Source organism: Lissotriton helveticus, chromosome 7 (genome assembly GCF_964261635.1).
Source record: "Lissotriton helveticus chromosome 7, aLisHel1.1, whole genome shotgun sequence".
Taxonomy (NCBI): Eukaryota; Metazoa; Chordata; class Amphibia; order Caudata; family Salamandridae; genus Lissotriton; species Lissotriton helveticus.
This window is the reverse complement of record NC_136068.1, coordinates 423798082-423823283: the sequence shown is the minus strand read 5'-3', so window position 1 is coordinate 423823283 and position 25202 is coordinate 423798082. Positions and strand designations below refer to the sequence as shown.

The 25202-nt window shown below is 51.4% G+C and overlaps 1 protein-coding gene across 3 annotated transcripts in view; it reads right to left on the bottom strand.

Moving 5' to 3' along the window:
• The window catches only part of RALGAPB (Ral GTPase activating protein non-catalytic subunit beta), a 2268266-nt gene that overhangs the window by 1128646 nt on the left and 1114418 nt on the right, over positions 1–25202 (bottom strand). The gene's annotated exons all lie outside the window — the stretch shown is intronic.

Below are 25202 nucleotides of genomic sequence, written 5' to 3'. Positions count from 1 at the left end.
AATTGTCGAGCCCAGTGTCCGAGTGGTCTCTAAAGGAGAGAATAAGCTGAGTATCATCAGCATAAGAGACCACTGACACCACAGCTCTCAACAACCTTCGCCAATGGTGACATGTAGACATTAAAAAACAGAGGGCTGAGTGCCGAGCCCTGTGGGACACCACACTCGAGGGGCATCTTATTTTTTGACAGGAAGGGACGGCACCATACCTGTTGCGTTCTGCCTGTTAGAAAAGATTTTATCCACGCCAGTGGAATGCCCTGAATACTTAGCTCATAAAGTCTATTCAGTAAAATAGAGTGGGTCACGGTGTCAAATGGCGCGGACAGATCGAGGAGAACAAACATGGCTACCTCGTCTCTGTCCACGCTTTCTCTTATGTCTCTGATACTTCCAGAAGGGCCGTCTCGGTACTATACCCAGATCTAAATCCGGATTGTGAGTCATGCAACAGGGAATTAGATTCCAGGTAGACGGCCAGCTGCTCCTGTACCACCTTTTCCAGAATCTTGGCAGGTTTGGGTAGGAGGGAAATAGGGCGGTAATTGCTGAGTATGAATGGGTCAGCATCCACTTTCTTCAGTATGGGGACAAGCATTGCCTGTTTCCAAACAGAAGGGAATATACCAGAGGAAAGAGAAGTATTCCAAATGGAGACTAGGGGGGAGATGATGAGTGGACATAGCTGCGTGAATATAAGTGCTGGGACAGGATCAAGAGGGGAGCCAGATTTGCATTTTTTCATTCTGTGTAAGACTGAATCTTTAGCAATGGGGTCAAAAGCAACAAATGAGGTGGTACTAGCCACAGAAGGTGAAGGAGTAGGTACTGCCTCATTATGCCTTGTAGAAGGTAAAAATGAAGTAAAAATATCCAAAATTTTATGGTGAAAAAAGTGGGATAGATCATCACACAGTTCTTGGCTAAATAAGGAGGAGCGGGAGAGAGCCGTAGGCTTAGTGAAGTCTTTCACAATTTGAAAGAGGTTTTTGGCCGAGTTGTCAGCCGAGTTGATTTTATTAGCAAAATACTCTTTCATGGTGGTATGTTTTAACTTATGGAATCTCTTCAGCACTGTTTTATATAAATGTTTTTCAATCGGATCATATGTCCGTCGCCATTGTCGCTCAAGTCTTTTACATTTACTTTTCTCCACTCGGAGTTCCGATGAAAACCAAGGGGCGGAAGGTTTTAATCTGGCCGATTTAAGGGGGAGAAGAGGAGCGATCCGATTAATCATTGTGTCCAGAGTGGAATTAAATGTATCCACATCTGCATCTATATTATTAGTTGAAAGCCACTCCACATTAGATAATGCCGGTTCAAGGGCCTCAAGTGTGACTTTGTGCCATTTTCTACCTGAATCAGGTTTAACATTGTACTTAGTTACTGGGGAGGAAATAGAGAGAGTAAATGGGATAAGAAAATGGTCAGACCAGGCCAGCGGACAGGGAGTAGAAGTACAAAGTGTAGGAAGGTTTGAGAAGATCAGATCTAGAGTGTGGCCAGCAGAGTGAGTGGGGCCATGTACTCTTAGGTCTAAGTTTATGCCCGCAAGGGTATCTACAAGGGACCTCGCTTTTAAACAGACAGGGTCATCCACATGTAAAGTAAGATCACCTAAGATGGTAAAGTGTGGGTGTTTGAGGAAAAGGTCCGCTAGAGTGGCCAGTAGCTCAGAGAGGTGAGAAGGCTGGGTACCAGGCGGGTTGTAGATAAGAGCGCCCGCCAAGACCAACTGGGCCGAGTCCGTGATGCTAAAGTACATTGCCTCTATAGGACCAGAGTTAGGTATTTTCCTAGATGTTATTTCCCATTGGGACCGAAAAATAATAGCAACCCCTCCTCCCACTTTTGTCCCTTGGCGGTTGATTCCAGCGAAACGGTAATCAGGGGGGATTGCTAATGCTATGTCCGGATTAGAGGCATTTTTGACCCAGGTTTCGGTAAGAAACATTAGGTCCTATGCATGGGAGTTGATAGAAAGCCAAAAATCACCTGCATGGCGTGGTAGAGAGCGGCAGTTGACTAGACACGCCTTGATAATGTGCCTCCATTCTGTCAAAGAGGAACTCACCATAGACCAGGAACTGGAATATTTCCTAGGTTCATGAATCCGACCACCACCAGTCCCTTGTTATCTACATTTTCTGAATTGTTATTTACTTTGATATTGCAATGGTTTCAGATCACTTATGATTGTGATCATCTGCTTGCCGGTTGTTACCGCACAGCCCACTGACCTCATGACCACCTTTGGTCATTATGCTTTGTAGGAATATGATGCATGCTAGATTCTTCATGTATTATATTGCCCTCTGTTTTTAACATGTGATTTTGAGTTTAGACTAGTTTGTCACACCTATTTACTTGAACCCGCATACCTCATAATGCTTTAATATTGACTTGGTTGTTGATTATTCTACTACCGCTATGTGTCATGCTGTCCTTAATGCCACTTACTCACCATGTACCGATCACTTTTAGGTACTTGTACTCATAATTGTGTTATTTTCCGCTAGCTAGCACTCTCACCTGAAATACACTCCTGTGTACACCCACTCTGGCATAGATGCCCATCTTCCCCCTCCCCTCCACCCCACCTTCCTGTTCAGTTACATCTCCCCCTTCTTGCGACCTGGCGTGAACTTTGCTTCTCTCCAGACGCTTTTGTATACCGAGGCTTACCCACCTGGCCGTACACGCTCATAGCTACAGCCATCCGTGCGCCCTCATTTCCGGTTGTCGCGGTTCGGCTTGGTTGGCATTCTAGCCGTTCATCATCCACTCTTGGCCCCGCCCCCTGCGCACCGTGCTGCTCTGGGCGCGAACGCTACTGCACTTCCTCCCTAGTATACCGGTCCCCCATCCACTACCCGGATGCAGACCGTCATTCCGCACACACCCATGCCGCCTTAGAGCTAAGATAAGACCCACCCGCCGCAGACCGCCTGTAGATTGCCCACGCCTGGTGCCACACGCTTTAGTAACCCGGAGCATGATCTTTATTTCCCAGCTCCACGACCAGGACGCACCCATCCTTCACCAGCACCAGTGTTTGTTTGCTCTCCTTTTTTAATGTATCATCCATGTTTTCTTGAACCACTACTGTCATGCATACTTAGCGATGTTTATACACGCATGTTTTTTCCTCACTGAGATTCCGTTTTACAGCATCTCATGCTCATTAATCAGCGTCAAATACTTTATTAATGTAGATTGTCAGCCATGTGTCTAGTCTGTTGTTCTGTAGTTACCACTCGTCCCACGCTGGCCGACCTCAGCGTCGCATTTACTATTGTGCGCTCCTGATTTCTTTGTCAAAAATTTTTTGTCTTCTTTTAGAAAGCCGCCAGTGACATCGTACTCCGGCAGACCTTTGTGCCGCATCATACTGTTATGCGCTCCCAACATTTTTGTCTTCTTTTAGATTGCCGCAAGTCACATGCTACGATACTCACCCTGTTCGCCACTTCTCGGCACCTTTCTGTGTCTCCCAGTACGCGGACTGGAAGCCCTATGTTACTTGTCAGATTAAGTAACTATGAGCACCTACATTGATGTTCTGCAGAATGTTTTTTATAAGCGCATTACAGCCTTCACTCCTCTTTTCTCTCCCCAGAGCATGACCACTTGCTTTCTGCCCTCATCATAATGCGATCTTAACAGTTTTACTGGTTATTCGTGACCGCGTGGGACAACTTTTACATTTTTACATTGAATTCACCTGTGAAATTTACCTGTACTTGTTCTCGACCTTTTCCCCTGTCTAGCTTTATATTCCTATACCCTTTCCTTTCCAGGTCACCCTGCGCCTGCTTAGAACTTTTAGAAGTGTACATAATAACTCTTCACTTCGCACTATTCCTCCGCTTGTATACTTGCATACAGACTGTCAGCACTGAATTGCTTTACCAGTGTCACATATACACAAGAGTCACGTCACCAACGGTTTTTCATTTGCCTATCACACCTACCTCCCTCATTTTTTACTTTTCTTTCCTATTTTCTTTTACCCCTTTTAATAATTTCTTTTGATCGGATTCACTTGTTCCTCAAGAGGCTTACCCTGTATGCTTTAACCTTCTAAATAGGGTATCCACTAGAACTTTGGTGTTCTTTCCAGCACTACAGTCACATACGTTTGTCATGCCCACCGTTTCTAAACACCCTTATCCTTTATCCTTTTCCTTCCCAGCTCTGATGAGTCACCACCCGTACACGGTGTGACGAAACACGTGTCGGCTTTGTGCTCTTGTTTGTACTGATTTTCTATGCGGAACAATTAAAACTTGTCATTCAAAACCACACTGTTGAAGTACATTACTCCTCTTAAAGAACCAATTCATTCTGGTTCTCACCTGAGAACTACATACCTTTATAGTGTGCACAGGATACTTGTTACATTGTACTTGACTAGAGATCCTCATCTCTGTCTACCCAGCTGGTTTTGTTCCCCTGACCTGTCTTGCTCCGACCTGAACTACCTGACGACCTCTCACACACTGGGAACACGCTGAGCGCCAGACTTCCTGACACCTATCAAAACCATTCTCTTTCTCCACCATCTCACATATACTTCAATATTTTCACTGGCTCCCTGTAAAGAAACATTAAGTTTAAAGCTCTTTGTATTGCATACAAAGCCTCAAGTAACTCTGGACCATTGTTTCTGAATGAGGCCCTAGATGCTTACATCCCAAATCAGGCCTTACGCTCTTCCACAGCAAACTTGCTAAAGGTCCCTCGTACTAAGACAGCATCATGGGGTGACAAGCGATTTATTATTGCCACGGCGAAACTCTGGAATTCCCTCCCAATTCATATCACAGCCAGACAGTCCTTACTTGCTTTCAGAAAAATGACAAAAACAGGCTGTTTAATCAATAAGTTATTCTGTCGTCTGGTTCATGCTCGTTGTCCCCAGCGCTGAGACACCTATGGGTATTTGCACGCTTTACAAATCACAAATAAATAAATTATGGACGGTCAAACACACAAAATGACACTCTATGCAGACGATGTGCTTTTAGCTGACCGCAAGCCTCGCCAGCCATTGTCCATGTTGCTAGAGGAATTCGGACTATTTGGCAAGGCGTCCAGGTTTAAAAAGAACGAACATAAATCCCAGCCTCAACCTTACGATTTCTCCAGGTGAACGAGCTCATCTGAAGGCCCTTTTCCCGTCTGCAACTACAGGAATTCCATACTGAGAATACAGTGGAGCAGAACTATGAATCCCTGCTAGACACTGACTGCGCCACAGTTCAGTCCTGGCATGGGAACCCATAGCTCAGGAGAATGGCAACCATAAAAATGTCGGGCATGGCTTGGCCGTGCAGCAAGATGGCCGCCAGGGCTCAGTATCCTGCAAAATCCTTTCCACCACTGGGTAATCGTGAATCCTAACACTGAGTCGGACTCTATACACAGCAAGGGACACGCTCATCCTTTTCTTGAGGTGATCTGCAGCCCAGGGCGGAGGTGACAATCGGCGACGACATCGCTGTCAGATGCGTGGCCGGGCTGCCGCTGCGGAGCCCGGGACGGTGCCTCGCAACTCGGCGCTCACCATGCCCCTGGGCCGCACAACATCGCCGCCATCTCCTGGCGACCCCTATCTATTGGTGCTCTTCGAGACGGTACGAGAGGAGACCTCGCTGCCCAACGGCGCTGCGCACCACAAAAAATACGTTAAGTACCTGGCCAGCCTACTATGGTAGCGGGCCCCGGCTGGGGCCCTGCCCTGACTAGACAGACTGAAGTCGGGAGATTGCGTGGGGCCAAAGAAGCGGATGCCCTAGTGAGCGAGACCAAACACGCCTTCCTGGCCATAAATGTAAATGTAAATGTACAGGAATTTATATAGCGCAAATCACCAAGCGGTTTCTAAGCGCTTGCTTAGGGAACCCGTCCTGGTATTCCCCTGTGAGATAACCCCGGCAGGGTATCCGCAAGGTGAAAGCCAGGCATCCCGCCACGAGGGGCCGTTGTGGAGATTAAGCAAGCTATTGCCCAGAGTCGCAGAGTGTGAACCCGTGAATCGAGTAGGCACCGGAGCGAGAATTGTCGAGTCCATGGACATTTTAGGACTCAAGACCCCGCCGAGCCGGGAATTGAACCCTGGTCCAGGGCTGACCTCTGCTTCCAGGTCTGCCTCCTCTAACCAGTGAGCCACACTTCTCCACGCAGCGCCTGTGTGTGGCTGCGCCTGCAGCGGCAAGCATATAAAGCGGAGACCGGTAGGAAGACGCTAACGCCTCTAACTATACCTGCCCAGACCAGCGGACCTGCCTGGCGGACCAGTCGCGAATGACCTTCGACAAATGTGAGTAGGCCTTGTGCCAAGAGAGCTGCTGGTTGCTGCGCGGGTGGGTGGGGCCTCCCCTGCACCGGGGTATAGCATTATAGCCTCCCCCTGCTGGTGGGGGACCCCTGCTCGCTGCGAGCTTGTGCGCGACTCTGTGGGTCCAGACGCATAGCGCAGAGAGCAAGTGCTGAGTGTGGGCCGAGATGGTGCGGAGTGTGGCGGTCCCTAACAGCTTGGCCCTCCGTAGTTGCTGGGGCCGCGGCATGACCGATTCCCCTCCTGGTAGGACCTCGGTTGCTGACTCTCGTCCCCCCCGGCGCCTTTGCAACAAAGGCACATCTACTGCTGCGCTCAAACTGTAGTGGAACACGTGCACTCTGTGACCGGTCGGATACCTGGAGGCTGCGACGACGCGACGGAGCTGGTGGTCAGCTTAGCTCTGTGCTCAAACAACCCGCTCCACACTCACCATGGGGAAAAGCGACCCTAAGCAGTACACATGCCATTTGGAAACAAGCGCCAGAACAGAAGACACCAGTTCAGAACCAGAGACTGAACCAATTCAAGGTAACGATAAGCAGGGCGACGATCTGCGCACTAATATTCTGGAAGTCCGCTCTAATTTAAGATCCATGGACACCAAATTAGACGTGCTTACCTCCAGGTTGGACACGGTTAAGAGCCCAGTTGACTTACATGAGACCAGGCCGGACCCCCTGGACAACCATGCGATGGGAGGCACATGAATACCAGGTTGACTCCAAAGAACACCGCCTCAATACGGAACGAGTCCTCACACTGATCAAGGTCAAAAATGAGGACTTAGAGGCGCGCTCCCGGTGTAACAACCTTCGGATAGCCGGAATACCAGAGACTTCCGCCATACCAAAGATGGAACCCTATATAGAAGACCTGTTGCAAGACCTTTTTCCGACAGCACACTTTACAGTTTTTGTGGTAGAGCTTGAGCACAGATCAGTTGGACATACGCCACCTGTCGGAGGCACGCCTAGACCCATAATGCCAAGTTACTTACCTTCGGTAACGATATATCTGTAAGAAACAGTAGTTAGTGTTAGATTCCTCACCTTAGAATACCCCAGGCGTCAGACTGGATCCGGAAAGTTTTGCTAAGCAGTACCTGTGCGCGTCAGTAGGCGTCGTCTGCGGCTCGGCGTCCGTCGTCGGCATCGTTGGCGCCGCCGGAGTACTTAGACGCCGCCCTCGAGCGCTGACATCAGTTCCTATACACAGCTTTTATAGCCAGGAACGCAGAGCCATGATAAAAACCGACACTGGTGCCATTAAAACTAGGGCCCTCAAAAGAATGTACCTTAACCCTAGATATCGGTTCTCAGAACGGGGAGGATGGGTGGGGCAGTAGGGAATCTAACACGGTCTACTGTTTCTTACAGATACATCGTTACCGAAGGTAAGTAACATGTTAGTGTTAGATTCCTTACCTTAGAATAGATACCATAGCAATACCAACCCCGGTGGTGGGTCTGCGAACCAAGTTCACACCAGAAAGTCCTGGAGAATGGAATGGCCGAAAAAGCCATCTGTCGGACTTGGCTGTCCAGGCAGTAGTGTCTAGCAAACGTGTGCAGCAAGGCCCACGTAGCTGCCTGACAGATGTCCTGCAAGGGGACTCCCCGACCCAGGGCAGTAGTAGCCGCTGTGCCCCGAGTGGAATGGGTCTTCAGCCCAACAGGAGGCTCCTTTTTAGCAGGTGAATAACAAGCCTTAATGCACAAAACGACCTATCGAGAAATGGTTTCTTTGTGCACCGCCTGTCCCTTCTTAGCGCCCACGTAACCAACAAAGAGCTGGTCGTCCACCCGGAACTGGCGCGTGCGGTCCAGATGGAATGAGAGCGCACGTTTCGGGTCCAGACGGTGGAGCCTCTCTTCCTCTTTCGAGGGATGCGGAGGGGGAAAAAAGGTGGGCATGGTGATGGACTGCCCGATGTGAAAGGCTGTGACTACCTTGTGCAGGAAAGAGGGACGCGTTCCCAGAACAACTTTGTCCGGATGGACAGAGAGGAAAGGAGGCTGAGAAGACAGAGCCTGGAGCTCACTCACTCTCCTGGCAGAGGTGATGGCAACCAGGAATGCAGTCTCAAGAGTTAGAAGACGAAGAGGGCAATTGTGAAGTGGTTCGAAAGGAGCGCACATTAAATAGGTCAGAAAAAGGTTCAAGTCCCACTGAGGCATCACAAAAGGTACTGGAGGAAACTTGTGCGTGATGTCCTTCAAGAACCTATTTACCAAAGGGGACTTGAAAAGAGAAGGCTGATCAGGAAGCCTTAAAAAGGCTTAAATAGCAGAGAGGTGGCCTTTGATAGTGCCCAGAGCAGAGCCCTGCTGGTCAAGAGAAAGAAGAAAGAGGAGAACCTCTGAAAAGGGGGCAGAAAGGGGATCCACAGCCTTTGCTGTACACCATGCCACAAATATGTTCCACCTGCAGACGTATACCGATTCTGTGGAGGGACGCCTGGCTGCCAGAATTACATCACAGACTTCAGGAGGCAAGTCAAATGGCCTGAACTGTCGCCGCTCAATCTCCACGCATGTAGGTGGAGACTGGACAGGTTCGGGTGGAGGACCGTCCCCTGCTGCTGCGACAGAAGGTCCTCCTGAAGAGGCAGACGAATCGGGGGATCGACTGACATGCTGAGTAGCTCGGGAATCCAGTATCTTCGTGCCCAGTCCGGAGCCACAAGGATGACTTGGGCCCGGTCGCGTCTGATCTTCTTCAGCACTCTGGGCAGAAGTGGTATAGGCGGAAAGGCGTACAACAGACCGCAGCTCCACTCGTGACGAAAATCGTCTCCGAGCGAGTGCCACCTTGGAAAGTCAAACGCGCAGAACTGATGACATTGCACGTTCTCTTCTGTGGTGAACAGATCTAACCAAGGCTCTCCCCACTGCTGAAAGAGACCTTGCGCCACGTACGAGTTCAGATGCCATTCGTGATCCATCATGCACCGAAGGCTGAGTTCGTCCGCCTTGGCGTTCAGGCAACCTGCCAGGTGTTGAACCACCAGGGTCACGTCCTGATGTTCCAGCCATTGCCAGAGGCGCAGAGTCTCCTGACAAAGGGTCCACAACCCCACCCACCCTGTTTGTTGGAGTACCACATGGTGGTGGTGTTGTCCGTGAACACCTGCACTGGACTACCCCGAACAGAGGGGAGGAATGCTTTCAGTAAAAGTCGGATCGCCCGCAGCTCCAGAAGGTTGATGTGGAGCCGTGACTCCGCCGGAGACCAGAGGCCTCTGAACTCTCCCATGTGGCCCCCCCAGCCCTGGAGGGACGCATCCATCACAACTACATGCTCCGGTTGGGGTAGGGAGAGGGATCTGCCGATGACCCAATTACGGTCCGTGAACCACCACTGCAACGGTCTCGCAGTGCCCTCCGAGATCAGGACGTGGTTGGACAGGTTGCCCTGATGCTTGGCCCACTGAAACTTCGGGTCCCACTGCAGAGCCCGCATCCGCCACCGGGCGTGATGCACCAGAAGGATGCAGGAGGCCATCAGTACCAGGAGCCGCAGCCTCAACCTGACTGAGACTCGGGATAAAGGCTGAAAGATCGGAACCAGAGCCTGAATATCCCAAACTCGTTGTTCGGGAGGATAAACCCGGAACTGCGCCGAATCCGGAACCGCTCCGGTGAAGAGGAGCTTCTGAGAGGGACACAGGAGCGATTTCGGCACATTGATGGAGAACCCCAGCAGGTGTAGGAGGTCGGCCGTAGTCTGGAGGTGGCTGACGACTGTCTGGTGCGAGCCCGCTTTCAACAACCAGTCGTCGAGATAGGGGAAGACCGACACCCCTAATCTGCGCAAATGAGCTGCGACCACTGGCATCACTTTTGTGAATACCCGAGGGGCGCTGGTAAGGCCGAAGGGGAGTACGGTAAACTGAAAGTGGTCGTTGTAGGAGAGTAGGGTCTGCAATCCTATGGTCACCCCAGATTTTTGCTTTTTGCTTCACTGGTTTACAACTTTCCCTGGCTGTGGGCCTGCTAATCAGACCCACAGCCTAGCTGTTCTCTCTCTAAATTGACACACATGTACTGTAGGTGCATTTACCAATTGGAATTGGGTCACTCTTATAAGTCCTTGTACAGTGTACCATAGGTACCCAGGGCATAAGTGCACCCAAGGCCTACCAGGGGCTGCAGCATGTATTATGCCACCCCTGGCTGGCCATCTAAACAGACACAACTGGCTGGTAACACAGCTGGGGCAAGGTGGTGTAATCACCCTTTGCTTTAGATATAGTATACTTATATACCTAACCCTAAAATGGACACATATATTCCTATCAGTCACTCCTATGGCAGGCCTTATCAATCCTGAAGGCAGAGTGCTTGGAATTATGTGAGATGGTGCTCTAGCATGAGCTGAGGCTGTCGGCAGCTTTCGGACCAAGTCCTTTAGCTGTTTCCATGAAAACGCTATACCATATACTCTTAAGTGCATTATAATCCTCGCGGTTATTGCTAACTTTGGTATAGCATTATCAAAACATGTCGAGTAAGGTGTCATACGAATTGAAATACTACCCCCTCGCCAGTTCTGGCGACGGGGGTAGCATTCCACCCTTTTAGAGGGACACGACATGTATGTAACTGTGAACCCCTGTTAAAGTTAAACAGAGCCTCAGCATCACAAAATGGATGCTGCCACCACAGACACAAGTCTGACCTCCTGCTGCTGGGAGTCCTTCCAGCGAGGGTGGCCTGGACAAAGGGGTTCCTGCCTTGGGAGGTGCTAGCACCACCCCAGACAGGATTTTGTGTATTGAGGTAGGGAGGGCTGAAAGGAATGAGACATGCCTGGGGCACACAAGGTGTCCCTGTGCATACCCCGGTTCAAACCAGTTGCTGGGGCACTCCAGCCCCAGCTCTGGCGCGAAACCGGACAAAGGATAGGGTGTGTAACCACCCCCCTTCCTGGTCCCACCCATGGGAGGGACCTAGTCACTAGTACAGCCCCCTTTAGCAGAATAAAGGTAGGAGCTAGTCCCATTCCAAATTAGATTATCCTGAACAACTCTACAAAGAAGAAACTCTGGACTTTGACGTTCTGCTCCACAGAAGAATAAAGAATCTCCCTTGTGGGCAAGGAGTGTCCACCCTGCAACATCAGGCACCATCAAGCGTCCTAGCGGTTCACTTTGTCGTCCTTCCTGCCGGAACCAGACTTCAGAGCCCAACGAGATCCGGACTTCCAGACCTCTCCGACCTCTACCTACATCTGAAGCACAGCTGAGATCCGTGGGTGCGACGAGACACGTGGACTGGCCATCTTGAAGAAACTGCACTTCGCTTCCAGCACGACTTCAGAGGCATCCTCGAGAAAGTGCTTTGGGGATTGAGAAGCCCCAGCCCCGAGCAGCCCCTGCACCGAAGACCAGCCCTCCAGCATCCACGGGACCTTCGTGGGGCCCTTTTGCTTGGTTGCTGCTCGACGCGTTGTCTGGTCACTTGCCGGCTGGCTAGTGACCTCCTAGACGACGATCCACGAAATCTACACCGCGGTTCTGGTTGCTCCAGACTGGCCCATGCTTCCTTCCAAAAGAGGAGCACCCCGGACCCTCCTGGTCCGCACCAGACGCCATTTCCACTCACCGCGTGGGTTGCTTTTGCCAAGCCTGTTGACTCCGAATCCGGATCCAGCACCGCCGACAGGGAGAGCCTGCGTGGGACAGCTCGTGCCTCCATCCTGGCCGTCGAAGACACCTCCTGGTCCACGTGGCTGCAGAGACATGCGTCCACTCTTCACCTGATCGCGACGACAGCATCTGGTTCCTTCCTGGTTCCACTCCAGTCACTGGCTAGTGACTTTGAACACTGTCCCCTCTGCTTTCAGGTCCTCTTCTTCCTCGATCCACCCTTGGATCGCTCCGGACATCTTCCTCCTGGTCGCCTGCAGCATCTTTCTTCAAGGCTCCATAGACTTCGACGCGGAAACCCGACACTTTCACACCTATGCACCCGCAGCCGCAGATTTGCTCACTTAGCTCCCAACCTTTGGAACCCTCTACCTCTCCCGCTCAAATTTTCTAAATCTCTTCTGGAGTTCAGAAAACTTCTGAAAACTTTTCTTTTTACACAGTCTGGCTAGACTCCCGTGCCTACACCTCTCAGCATTCAATCAGCGCCAGGAAACTTATGGTGACAGAGCGCTATACAAAACCCCCTTAAGATAAGATAAGATAACGAGACCATTTCGGTGCTCAAGGGTAGATTAACTCTCCTAGTGTCCAGGTATCCTGTCGTTTTAGTCGTAACTAGTCGTAACTGTCTATTACTTACCTTTTCGTAATTTGTTCTGCCCATTGACTTTGTTCCGCATCTCGCGTGTGAGTTCACACTCTGCACACGCGTCCCGTGGGCCTCCTGCTGCTTCCCTAAGGTCAGGGTAGAGTAGTCCCAGCGATCCTACAGCCTCTGGGCATCTTCATTTCTTCTATCGAACTCCTTATACCATTTACTTAGTATATGGTTTGTCGTGCCCCTAAAGCACCATTGTAATTTGTGCGATTCACTGTATTTTTCTTAAGAGAATTGTTATGTGCTTAGCCCTCTGATCTCAAAGAGTTCAGAGGTATTTGTTAGTAATAAATATATTGTTTATTTTCATAACAACCTGTGTGGTGTCCTTTCATCTGGTATTCCAGGGGTTATATATGGTAAAACAGCTGGCTTCACATGCCAAAAGAGTTTAGCGTAAGACTGCTCTGTCCATGCTACCATTAGGATAGCTGGTCTATGAGGTTGATTTACAACCAATCACCATAAGGGTTGTTTGGACTGATACAAGGTGATCACTAAAACTAGTGAGCATCATATATCAGGCCAACTTCTCACACTCGTGGCCTACCGTGAACCGCAGGTAACGCCGGTGGGCCGGCAGGACGCGGATGTCAAAATATGCGTCCTGCAAGTCCAATGCTACCATCCAGTTTCCAGGGTCTAGGGCAGCTAAGACCTGAGCCAGTGTCAGCATCTTGAACTTCTCTTTCCGAAGGAAGCCGTTGACGTTCCCCAGGTCCAAGATACGGCGTAGGCCCCCTTTGCCCTTCTTGGGAACCAGAAAGTAGTGGGAGTAACAACCACACCCTGCTTCTGGCCCAGGAACGCACTCGATGGCCCCCTTGGCCAAGAGGGCCGTAACTTCCTCTTGCAGAAGTTGCAAGTGATCCCCCGACACGCGGTGGTACTGCGGTGGCATGGCAGGAGGGGTCACCTCGAAGGGGAGGGAGTAGCCCCTTCGGATGATTTGCAGCACCCACCTGTCCGATGTGATGGTGCGCCAGTGGAGGAGGTGATGGCGAACCCACCACTGGCGTTAAGTGGGCCTGAAAGCTCGGACTAGGAAGGCTTTGAGGCGGATGGTGCGGGGTGGATGTGGACTGGCCTCGCCGCTGTCCCCTGGCACCGCCACGGCAGTTACCACATCCGCCGCCACGCTGGATGTTAGTCTGCGGCCCGTGGCTGGCAGTATGTGAGGGGGCGCCCCTTCCTTGGCACACGAAAGGGCGAAAGGCAGAAGTTTGCTGGCGCTGGCCTGACAGGCCCAAGGACTTAGCCGTAGCCCTTGAAACGCTCAAGCGCACTGTCTGCCTTGTCGCCAAAGAGGCGACGGCCATCAAACGGCATGTCCATGAGTGTGTTCTGGACATCAGCCGGGAAGTTGGCGGACCTCAGCCAGGCGTGGCGGCGAACCGCGACCGTCGTTGAAATCGCCCTGCCTAGCGAGTCCGTGGTATCCAGCCCACATCGAATAGAGTACCGTGCTGCATCTCGTCCTTCCGCAAGGGCTTGAGCGAGTTTTACCCGGGCCTCCTCCGGGCAATCTGGCAGCACTTCCGCAACTGTGTCCCACAGAGAGTGGGTGTTACGGCCCAAAAGGCAAACGGTGTTGACCGACCGCAACCCCAAACTGAGTGAGAAGAACAGCTTCTTACCGAACTGGACATACCTTTTGGATTCCCGATCAGGGGGAGCAGTCGGGAATGCGGTCTAGGAGTTAGAGGCCTGGATAAATCGACTTTCGGGGGTGGGGTGGGTGGACAGGAAGCTAGGGTCGCCCGGGGCCGGGCGGTGGCATCTGGCCACGTTACGATCTACAGGGGGGCATGTAGCGGGCTTGGACCAGGTGCCCAACAGAACGTCAGTAAGGGCCTCATTAAACGGCAGTAGAGGCTCCAAAGAGCTTGCCTGCGGTTTGAAGACCTCGGCGAGGAGGTTAGTCCTCACGGCCGTAAAGGGGAGCTCAAGAGCCAAGGCCTTGGCCGCCCTCGTCAACACCACACTGTAAGCAGCCCCCTCCTCCGTAGCCCCGGTAGGACACTTCCGGTTTAGCTAGGAGGAAACAACTAAAAACCTAGATACTTGGATAGTCAATACCCTTGGGAGCACCGAAGTACTCGCATTACCTCACCCACGGACGGCGGGTGCATAGGTGTGTAGATGTGTCGGGTTTCGTCGTTGGATCCTATGGAGACCTGAAGAAAGATGCTGCAGGTGACCAGGAGGAAGATGTCCGGGTGGATCAAAGGGTGGATCGAGGATGAAGAGGACCTGAAAGCAGAGGGGACTGAGTCTGGGTCACTAGCCAGTGACCGGGTGGAACCAGGATGGAACCAGACGATGTCGAGGAGCAATCAGGTGCTGTCTTGAAGCTTGTCTTTGCAGACACGTGGACCAGGAGGCGTCGACTACGACCAGGTGCTGGAGACGCGCTGTCCCACGAAGGTTCTCGCAGATGGAGGGGTCGACTTCCGGATTGGAGTCAACAAGCCTTGGCAAAGGCAACCCACGCAGGATACAACAAAGGCTTCTGGTGCAGACCAGCAAGGTCTGAGGTGCTTCACCTTTGCAGGGAAGCAAGGGCCAGTCTGGAGCAACCAGACCAGCAAGGTGGTACAAAAGGATTGTCGTCACAGAGGCTACTAGCCAACGGGCCAGCAACCGGACAACGCGTCGAGCAGAAGGGCCCCACGCAGAACTCGTGGAGTGTGGAGGGCTGATCTTCGGTGCAGGTGGAGCTCGGGTTCGGGGTTTCTCAATACTCAGTGCACAGCTTTCGAGGAGGCCTCAGGAGCTGCACAGTTAGCAAGTCTCATCGCCTCCACGGATCTCAGCTATGCTGCAGTCGTGAAGAGAGGGTCAGAGAGGTCTGGAAGTCTGGGTCTTGTCAGGCTCTGTGCTCGGGTTCCGGCGGGAACGTCGACAAAGCAAGCCGTTGATTTGCTGGATGGTGGCTGGTTGCCCAGGGTGCTCACTCCTTGGCCACAAGGGAGATTCTTCAGTCTTCAGCAGAACGTCGAAGGTACAGAGTTTCGGGTCAAGTTTCGATTCAGGATTAATCTCAAGTCTCAGGACTCAGCTTCTACCTTTATACGACTAAAAGGGGCTGGATTACTTTCTAGGTCCCTCCTTTCCTTTGTTCCTTTGTCCAGTTTCGTGCCAGAGCTGGGGCTGGAGTGCCCCAGCAACCAGTTTGAACCGGGGTATGCATGGAGCACCTAGGGTGCTCCAGGCAGTGTCTCAATCTATTCAGCCCTCCCTGTACCAATACACAAAGTCCTGTCTGGGGTGGTGCTCGCACCTCCCCATGCAGGAAACTTATTGTCCAAACCTCCGTAACTGGAAGGCCTCCCAGCAGCAGGAGGGCAGACTTGTGTCTGTGGCAGCAACGTCCATTTTGTGACGCTGGGGCTCTGGTTAACTTTAACCGGGATAGTCAGCAACAACATGTCTTCTCCCTCTAGAAGGGTGGAATGATATCACGTCGCAAGAATTGGCGAGGGGGTAGTATTCCAAAGCATATGACACCTTACACGACATGTTTGGATAAAGCCAAACCAAAGTTAGCATTTAACCGTAAGGATTATAATGCACTTAAGAGTATATGGTATGGCGATATCATAGAACAGCTATAAGGACATGGTTCCGAAAGCTGCAGACAGGCTCAGCTCATGCTAGAGCACCATCTCACACATAACCAAGCACTCTGCCTCCAGGATTGTTAAGGCCTGCCATAGGAGTGACTTATAGGTTACTGTGTGTCTATATATATTGGTAGATATAGGGATACTATACCTAAGCAAGGGGTGATTACACGACCTTGCCCCAGCTGAGTGATCAGCCAGTTGTGCCAGTTTGGATGGCCAGCCAGGGGTGGCATAATATCTGCTGCAGCCCCTGGTAGGCCTTGGTTGCACCTATGCCCTGGGCACCTATGGTGCACTTGTACAGGGGCTGATAAGGTGAACCAATTCCCAATTTTGGATGTACCTAGAGTACATGGTGTAAATTTAGAGAGAGTGCATCTGGGCTGTGGGTCTGATTAGCAGGCCCACAGCCACATCCAAGTCGAAAACCAGAGAAGCAAAATCAAAAAGTGGGGGTGACCATAGGAAGCAGACCCTACTCTCCTACACCGCCATTAACAACCAGTCATCGAGATAGGGGAAGACTGGTACCCATGATCCGCACAGATGAGCTGCGACCACGGCCATCACTTTCGTGAACACCCGAGGGGCGCTGGTGAGGCCAAAGGGGAGCTCGGTAAACTGAAAGTGTTCGTGGCCTACCGTGAACCGCAGGTAATGCCGGTGGGCCGGCAGGACAGGGATATGGAAATGTTCGCCCTGCAAGTCCAACGCTACCATCCAGTCTCCAGGGTCTAGGGCAGCAAGGACCTGAGCTTAAGTCAGCATCTTGAACTTCTCCTTCCGGTGGAAGCCGTTGACGCTCCGGAGGTCCAAGATACGGCGTAGGCCCCCTTTGCCCTTCTTGGGTATCAGAAAGTAGTGGGAGTAGCAACCTCGTCCTAAATCTGGCCCAGGAACGCGCTCGATGGCCCCCTTGGCCAAGAGGGCCATAACTTCCTCCTGCAGAAGTTGCAAGTGATCCCCGACATGCAGTGGTACTGCGGTGGCATGGCTGGAGAGGTCGCCTCGAAGGGGAGGGAATCGCCCCTTCGGACGATTTGCAGCACCCACCTGTCCGATGTGATGGTACGCCAGTGGAGGAGGTGATGGCGAACCCTGCCCCCCACTGGCGTCGAATGGGCCTGAAAGCTCGGACTAGGAAGGCTTTGAGGCAGATGCTGCGGGGGCGGATATGGACTAACCTTGCCGTTGTCCCCCGGTACCGCCACAGCGGTTACCTCGTCCGTGACCGCGTTGAGGATGGTTCGGCGGTCTGTGGCTAGCTGGACGGGTGGGGGGCGCCCCTTCCTTGGCCACGAAAGGGACAAAAAGCGGAGGTTTGCTGGCTTTGGCTGAGCCCAAGGACTTGACCATAACCCTGGATTCCTTGAACCGCTCCAGCACACTGTCCGCCATCAAAAGGCATGTCCATGAGGGTGGCCTGGACATCCCCCGAAAAGGTGGCGGAGAACCATCACCGTCGTTGCAATCGCCCTACCCAGTGAGTCCGTGGTATCGAGTCCACACCGTATCGAATAGCGTGCTGCGTCCCGCCCTTCCGCGAGGGCTTGGGTGAGCTTCGCCCGGGCCTCCACCGGGCACTGCGGCAGCACCTCAGCAACCGTATCCCACAGAGTGGGTGTAACGGCCCAAAAGGCAGGCGGTGTTGACAGACCGCAGCCCCAAACTCAGGGAGGAGAACAGTTTCTTCCCAAATTGATCGTACCATTTGGATACCCGATCCGGAGGAGCAGTCGGGAATGCGGTCTGGGATGTAGAGGCCTGGATCACCAGGCTCTCGGGGGTGGGGGGAACGGACAGGAAGCTGGGGTCGCCCGGAGCCGGGCGGTAGCATTGGGCCACGTTCCGATCTACAGGTGGGCCTGTAGAGGGCTTGGACCAGGTGTCCACTAGAACGTCGGTGAGGGCTTCGTTAAACGGCAGGAGAGACTCCGAGGAGCTTGCCTCGGTTTGAGCACCTCAGGGAGGTTAGTCCTCACAGCCGCGACAGGGAGCTCAAGAGCCAAGTCCTTGGCTGCCCTAGGCAATACCACGCTGTAAGCAACCCCCTCCTCCGTAGCCACGGTAGGAGGAGAGACAAATCCAGTGTTGGGCGAAGTGCCAGACCACTGGCCTAACCCAGCTCGTCTGCCCAGTCCTGGCTCAACTGGCACTGCCGTGCTAGAGGGTCCTCAGACCCCTCCCAGTCCTCCTTGTCATCCATCTCCTGATAGTCAGGGAAAATGATGGAGCCGGGTCGTCAGTGAATGGCTCACCCGTCGATGCCGGAAATGGCGTCGGGCAGCGCCGGTCCGACGCCGGACCCGGATCGGGACTGGAACTGGGGACGATTTCGTCCGGGGACGGCGTCATGGGCGACACCCTCTGGGTCGGCGCGCCAGCGGAGGAGTTGTAAGGTCGACTGGTGACGACCGGGATCCGACCCCGGATCACGGGGGCCCTGCGGCATCAGGACTGCAGTCATCGACGGCGCCGGGGCCAAAGCACCCGATGGCACCGGGGCCGGAGCCGCCGGACCGCTAGGGCTCCAAGACGGACCCGCGGGGCCCGAAGGCGCCTCGACAGGGTCCGACGGAGGGAAGTGCATCCTCATGGCCACGAGGAAGTCACGTATCTCCTACGGCGTCGCGTGCAGCCCAGGGACCGGCGGGTGTGAAGCTGGACGCGCCGATTGCGGCTCCGGCGGAGCCGCGTGGGCCGTGTCGCCCGAACCCCGTCCGCGTCGCACGAGCGTCGGGGGGAGTCGGAAGCTCGATGACGCCTCTTCGACTACTTTTTCGAGTACCTTGACTTACCCGAGGACTTGGAGCCCGATGAGTGGTGGTGACTCGTCGAGCGGCGATGACTGTGGCCCCGCGAATGGTCCCTCGACCTCCTTCTAGACCTCGAGCGGTGCGGGGCCGACTGCCGGAGCTTGAGCCGCTTACGGGACCGCTCCTGCCTAGCCTTCGAGGTCAGTTGGGGCACAACTTGTCATCGTGGTCGGCCCAGAGACAGTAAAGGCACCAACTGATTGCAAATACTCCTGAGGCGGAAGCCGGGAGGTTAGAACTTCAGAAACAGAATTTTTTTAATTTTTATGCACTGCACTTTATCATAGCATAGCGCTTTTTAAAAAATTGGCATAATTGCTTTTTATAGTGTTGTAGTGTAACTTGTGTAAACTGCCCCTGACGACCGCACCGAGCCGCTTATCATTGTAGATTCAATTACATGATACGAAGCCGTTCTCAAGGCTCCCGGTCTCCTTAGACTATCCCCCTCGAGGCAAAGAATCTACGGCCGCCATCTTGGAACGGGGCCTGGACAGCGGTCTAGTGGCTGGGCGATTTGGGCCCTCCCGCTATAAAAGAGCCTGTCATTGTCCTTCCCCAGATAATTGATTGCAAATACTCCTGAGGCGGAAGCCGGGGGGTTAGAACTTCAGAAACAGAAAAATTGTTATTTTTATGCACTGCACTTTATCATAGCATAGCGCTTTTTAAAAAATTGCCATAATTGCTTTTTATAGTGTTGTAGTGTAACTTGTGTAAACTGCCCCTGACGACCGCACCGAGCCGCTTATCATTGTAGATTCAATTACATGATACAAAGCCGTTCTCAAGGCTCCCGGCCTCCTTAGACTATCCCCCTCGAGGCAAAGAATCTACGGCCGCCATCTTGGAATGGGGCCTGGACAGCGCTCTAGTGGCTGGGCGATTTGGGCCCTCCCGCTATAAAATGGAGTCCTCCTCCCGTCCGCGCAGCGGGCGGGCGCAGCGGGCGCGCCAATGGCGCGTCCGGGCCGGGCACACGGCCACCCACTATGCCCTTTTCTCGAAGTCATCGAATCAAACATTCACGTGACTACCTTCTACAATTCTGCACAGCCGCCTCAACCCCTATCCCACCACCCTCGCTTCAGGGCGAGTCTTCATGGAAAACCAATCGTCACCCACCAAACCCGGTTTGCCTCGCTCTGCTGAACTGAAGATCTGCATCCAAACATTCTCTAGAGATCAAATTACTGATCCAAGACATTAAATTAGATATACTTTTCCTCACGGAAACTTGGTTGACGTCTCATTCCGAGGCTGATATTGTCAATATGCTACCCCACGGCTACCTTATACAGCACCAGAACAGAAGGAAGGGAAAAGGAGGTGGTCTAGCGATTGTATACAGAAACACCTTTGTATGCAGGCTACAAGAGGGTGGAATCGAAGACTGCGAAAGCGTCCACTTTTCACTCCAAATAACTCCTAATAAATCCCTTTCGGGTACTCTCATATACCGACCACCCGGCAGTCTAGGAAATTTTGTCGGTTCATTGCTAGAATCCACATTCTCCTCCTGTACCTCGACTTCCAATTTTATCTTGCTTGGAGATTTAAATCTCCATTTCGAGGACTGCACAGACAAAATAGCAGGGAATTTCATTTCAGAATTAAAGGCACTTGACGTTCACCTACTAAACTCAGAGGCAACACATACCAAGGGTCACCTTTTAGACCCTCTCTTCGCCAACCTCTCTAAAATAGAAATCCTACCCTCACTCCCCCTTCCATGGTCTGATCACTCCCTCATCCCATTTACCTGGCAAACTATTTTAAACACTCCCCAAACCCCTATCTCCAGAGAACAGGATAGAATATGGTCCAGACTCTCATTTGAGCGCTGGACCCAGGAATTAACACTTTCTGCCCCTCCCGCAGACCCTGACCCTGTAAAAGCAGATGAAAACTTCATTAGATGGCTCACCTCCACTCTGGATGCAGTCGCTCCCAAGAAAAATCTAAAGAAAAAAAGTAAGACCTTCAAATCCCCATGGTACTCACAAGAACTAAGGAACCTTAGAAAAATTTGTAAAATCCAAGAGCGGAAATGGAGGAAAAAATGGGACCCCCTCATCAAGGAAGAATACAAAAAAGCAATGAGGACCTATAAATCAGCCCGAAAATCAGCCCAGGCTTCCTTCTTTGAAGAAAAAATTAAAGCTGCATCTAACTCGTCTCGAGAGACTTATAAAATAGTCAAAGAGCTACTTAAAATTCCCAATCCCCCTTCAACCCAGCAACCCACAGTCGCTAGATGCAACCAAGTAGCATCTTTCTTTCAAAATAAAATTGCTAACATCTTACAAACCCTCCCACATAAAGCTGATAATAACCTCCCTGCCGCCTTGTTACCGCCCACAATTGGCCCGACTCTGGATAGTTTCAACCAGCTGTCCAATGAAGACTTTCTGAAAGCTCTTTCAGACATGAAAAGTGGCTCTCCTAATGACCCAGCCCCCATCCGTATCCTCAAACAAGTCGGACCTACCATCTCACATCTAGCCACCAACCTTATTAATGCTTCTCTCAGCCAAGGAGTGGTCCCTCCTAATTGGAAACACGCAATAGTTAAAGCTTTACAGAAAAAAACAGTTTTCCAACCTGCGCCCAATCTCTCTCTTACCAAGCATAAGTAAGATTGCAGAGAAGGTGGTCAACCAGCAATTGTCGGCTTTCCTTGAATCCAACAATCTCCTTCGCCCCTCGCAAACAGGTTTTCGTCCTGGTCAGGGGACCGAGACCGCTCTTCTGAAAGTGGTCGAGGAAGCCAGATGCATCTTGGATTCAGGAGGATCGGTTTTACTAATCCTCCTGGATCTAAGCGCTGCATTTGACACGGTGGACCATAAGATCCTGATCCAGCGACTACTTGGCCTAGGAGTGAGGGACACGGCACTTTGTTGGCTTTCTTCCTTCCTTAAGGACAGAACCTTTCAGGTCTGTGAAGGGAATATGCGATCGGACTTTTTCCCCCTCCAGTGTGGGGTCCCCCAGGGCTCTTCATTGAGCCCTACACTTTTTAACACATACATGGCCCCCCTGGAGGATGTGGTTACTCCCTTCGGGATAAAAGCCGTCACATACGCTGATGACACCCAAATGGTTGTATCATTCTCCTTAGAAGGTGACAAACTCAAAAACCTCCATGACTGTCTTGAAGGAATCCATAACTGGATGTCTAACTCAAGCCTTAAACTAAATGGCTCTAAAACCGAGCTCATGCTGCTGGGACACCAAATGTCATCCCTCCCCACCGCCATGTGGCCATCATGCTCTGGACCCCTCCCACAACCCAAGACTGAACTTAAAAGTCTTGGCTTCTGGCTGGAACAAGACCTTTCTTTGAAAACGCAGGCAAAAAAAACAGCTGGTACCTGTGTGGGCTTACTCCGTTCAACCAGGAAGATTCTTCCATTACTCTCCGTACAATCACAAAAAATGCTCATTCAAGGTCTAATCTTATCAAGATTAGACTACAGCAACGCTCTCTTCTTAGCGGCCCCAGAATCCACTATCAATGTTCTTCAGAGAACACAAAATGCCGCTGCAAGGATTCTGACTGGTACCCCCCGCAGAGCATCGGCCAAACCTGCTCTAAAGGCACTCAATTGGCTGCCGATCCGTGAAAGGGTCAAATTCAAGGCCTTATGTACCACCCACAGAGCTATGCAAAATCAAGGGCCCCCGATGCTTAAGGCCATGCTGTTCCCATACAAACCCAACAGGTCCCTACGTTCCTCCCAAGGTAACCTGGCTACTGTCCACAGAGTCAATAAAGCCCTCACAGGAGGGCGTCGCTTTTCGGTAACAGCTGCAACCCTATGGAACGCCTTGCCAACCCAGCTACGTGCCGAACCCAACCATATGAAATTCCGGAAGCTACTTAAAACCCATCTTTTCCCGCAATAACCCTTCCCTTTACTCCTCTGTTTCTCCCCTCAGTTGTTAATGCAATCCCAGCGCTGGGATGCCTCCGGGCAGCCATGCGCTATAGAAATCCCTTTTTCATTTCATTTAATTTCAACAGTGGGGGTCGGTCACCGACATCGAACGGTGACAATCCTCAAAGGTTTAAAACCAGGCATCCCTATCGGCACCGCGAGTCGAAGGTCGACTCGAGAAGTGATCAAAAGCCAAAAGAGTACTGCTCTTCCCGGATCTGCGCTTGCTGGCACGGAAAAAAGAAGAACTGACAGCAGCGCGCGAGGGCAGCGTCTAAGTACTCTGATGACGCCATCCCAGTGATCAAAACACCGACGATGGACGCGGAGCCACAGACAACGCCTACCGACGCGCAGGGGTACTGCTACGCAAAACTTTCCAGATCCATTCTGACGCCTGGGGATATTCCAAGGTAAGGAATCTAACACTAACCTGTTTCTTTCAGATACTTATTTTCTGTATTCTTTAAGATAAATTCAACAATAGCATATTGTTGGATTTATCAATACCTTTCTCCTAAGTCCTTGATAGTATTTTTCATGAATTCCAAGCCCTAGTTATGAGTTCATAAACTATTGAAATGTTAACCTTTGTGGCTAGAGATCTACAATGTGGAAAATGAAATGTCCAATTTCTCGATCATCAAGATCTATAAAACACCTTTTATAAGGACCCTTCATATTGTTACATGACCCCCCACCTATGGGACACCTAGGGAAGAATTTAGGGGTCCTGAATACACAAAAATAATGTAGATCTTCCCTCCACAGAGCTCCTAGCACAAAAGTCGATTTTTGGAAGGCCTTTACTACAAAGAAGGGAGCGAAATGTGCAATTTCTCTATCCCCAGGGCATATAAAACATCTTTAATAAGGATCCTCCTTATAAGTGTCTGCCCCCCCACCCACTGATGGTAGGGACACTTAAAAATTAATAGACTACAATATTTTGGCATATTAAGTAGCCCAACACACTTCCGGAACATCTAGGGGAGACCTTGGGGGTACTTAATATGCCAAAATATCGAATTTAATTATTTTTTAAGTGTCCCTACCACCAAAGTCGAGTTTGGACACAATTTATATTTAAAAGCTGTCCTGCAACACAGGGCTGCTTTTAAACTGACCTCAGCATTGCACACTTGCAAGTGCAGAAAGGGCTGCTCGCCTCTAAACCAACATGCCCTATTATATACTAGGGACTTCAAGGTAGTTTTAACTCCCCCTGCACTAATATGTACTAGGGACTTATAGGGTAGGCAATGCCAATCATAGGGTAATCCTAACCTATAGTGTACCCTAAAGTGTGTACATGTCTTCACTTGTACAGTTGAACTCATAGATCATATGTGTAGCATAGCGGAGTCGTGGGGGGCCCATGCACAACATGGCTGCACTTCTGTTAATCCCCCTTCCCTTAACAGTTTCTTAAAAATAATACATACCTGGTGCTGTATTACAAGAAGCACTTCAGAACGAACAATGCGTGTATGTGGCTGCTTCTTGTCCATCCAGGGAACTCTAGTGTCATAGAATGGGCAGCTGATGTGGTCCACTCTATACTAGGATTCACGCCAGCAAGATCACCGGGGCACCTTCCCATTTACATGGAGGCCTGGATACATGCAAATGAGTAAGCACTTTGCCTCTGTGCTCATGCTGATTAAAGATGTGGTCGGAGAGGCAAAGAGACTGTAAGGAGATACACTGACTGTCCACAACAATAAGTAAGTGTACATTCTGAGCACCAGGGCAGGTAACTCTTGCAAGCGGAAAGGGGGTCCCATGGATCCCCCAGAATAGCCCTTCAGGCAAGTGCAGTCATTCCCTGCACCTACCAGCCAGGGACAGACTGGGCGTAGCGGCACTGGCGTTTCCCCGGTGGCTGCCACGCTGTAGACCGGTTTTAGACCCCCCCCCTTCCCCCGGGTCAGTCAAGCTCTTTGCCAGGGCCGCTTTCGGTTCCCAGAGCAGCCCTGCTGCCAGCTAGGAGATCTTTGTACCATTTGAATTGCAGCCCAGGTTGTTGCCTTCAAAGTGAAAATAAAACCAGCGTTTTCAGACAGCTATCCACTTTTCACTAAGGCACTATTTTCAGTACAACGCATTTACTGTAACAAGGCATGATGTCCCAGTCTGTGCCCACAGGACCC